Genomic DNA, 2,126 nt, shown 5'->3' with positions numbered 1-2,126 from the left:
TTTCATATATTGTGCTTTCATTCTAATTTTATTTAAGGAATGTTTTTTTGTGTGTGTTTCTATTAGTTGTATTACTCAGTATGGCTCTGTAGTAGGGTAAGTACTCGACCACAAGGTCGGTTTGGACTACAAGGTCAGTAGTTCAAACTCACTTGCCACTCCTCAGAAACCCTATACAGAGTCGCTATGGGTCGGAACCAACTTGACAGCACTAAATAATAGTAACAACAATTATTCAGTTGCTTCAAAGCTGGGTGTTACTAATTACCAGGTATTTGATTTTGTTTTCCTGATCTTCCTAGAGTTGATTTGTAAATTTCATAACATTGTGGTCTGAAAATAACCTTTGTAATTTTTTGATGTTTTAAAATGTATTGATACTTGCATATAATCTATCCTGGAGAATTTCCATATGAACTGGAAAAGAATGTGGTGTTGTTGGGTTGAGTGCTATGATGTTGAATCGGTTGATTGTGTCATTCAGGTCTTTTGTGCCTCGGTTTAGTTTCTTTCTAGTTGTTATGTCCTTTATCGAAAGTGGTGTATTAAACTCTCCTACTTTTATTATGGCGTCCTTATGTGGAGTTTCAGGATCAGCAAAGGACTGCTAGCTGAAAGCTCGGCAGTTCAAATCTACCTGCTGTTCCTCAGAAACCCTATACAGGGCTGCTATGAGTTGAAATTGACACAGTGGCACATACAATAGTAACGACTATTATTGTAGTTTATTTCTTTCTTCAGTTCTATTAGAGTTTGATTTATGTACTTTGAGGCTCTTTCTATGAAAGCATAGGTATTTATTATGGTTATGTCCTCCTTTTCAATTGACCCTTTAATTATGAGTTAATGTCCTTCTTTGTCTTTTATGCTGGTTTTTGCCTAAAAGTCTATTTTGTCAGAAATTAATATTGCCACACCTGCTCATTTTTTATTGTCATTAGCTTGGTATATTTTGTTCTTCCTTTGAGTTTTAATCTATTTTTGTCTTTATTTGTAAAATGTGTCTTGTAGACACCATAATGAAGGATCAAGTGTTCTCAACCATTCTGCTACTCTGTCTCTTGACAGGTGTATTTAATCCATTGATATTTAGCACAATTGTTAATAGGAAAGAATTTATTGCAGTAATTTTGCTTTGTGTGTGTTTTTTTGTGTGTATGTGGGTTTTTTGGTGCTAATGCTTTCTCTGTTCCATTTAATTTTCATGATGAGTTCATTTTGTTTGTGCATTTTCTTGTCAATTTATTAACTGCTGCTGTTTTAATATTTACAAAATCTTCATGGTTTTACCTTGCCTTGATTTAATTAGAAGATGTAATAATTTTATTTTTGGATAACTTGTAATTTAATTATTTCTTCCCTATTTTAAAAGTCTGTTTTTATCTTGAAATCTACTTGATTTCCTCATCTTTTGGAAGTTCTGTAACTACACTTTTCTCTCTTTTTGCTTTGTAGTTGTCTTTATTATAAATTGATTTCTTTGATTCCCTATTTCCAATATTTTAAGTTTATTTTACTTTGTATAATTCTGTATCTGGATTGAATTCTGGGTGGTGTTGCTGTGTATGCCAATCTATGTTTGTTGTTTACTGTTATTGGTGTCAGTCCAAAGGACTCTCTTTAGTATTTTTTGTAAAGTTGGCCTGAGTTTTACAAATTACTTTATTGTTGTTGTTGGGTGGCATTAAGTTGGTACAGACTCATAGCCACCTTATACACAACAGAGCAAAATATAGTCCTGTGCCAACCTCACTATCATTGCTATGCTTGAGCCTATTGCTCCTACTAATGTGTCAATCCATCTCGTTGAGTGGATCTTCCTCTTCACCTGCTCTCTACTTTACCCAGTATCCTGTCCTTGTCCAAGGACTTGTCCCTCCTGATAATATGTCTGAAGTGTGAGACATGAAGTCTGGTCATCCTGATTTCTAAGGAGCATTCTGGCTGTACTTCATCCAACATAGATTTCTTCTTTTGGGGATATATATTCCTTTAATATCTATTAATCATGGAATGTTCTAATTTCACGGTTGTATTTTAGGGACATTTTGCTAGGTATATGATTCTTGGTTGTCAGTTTTGGGTTTTTCTTCCTCTTTTGTATTTGTATCCCCATTGCCTTTTTG

Source organism: Chrysochloris asiatica, unplaced genomic scaffold (genome assembly GCF_000296735.1).
Source record: "Chrysochloris asiatica unplaced genomic scaffold, ChrAsi1.0 scaffold00517, whole genome shotgun sequence".
In the NCBI taxonomy this organism is placed as follows: Eukaryota; Metazoa; Chordata; class Mammalia; order Afrosoricida; family Chrysochloridae; genus Chrysochloris; species Chrysochloris asiatica.
The sequence above is the reverse complement of the archived record's forward strand: the minus strand, read 5'-3'. Positions refer to the sequence as shown.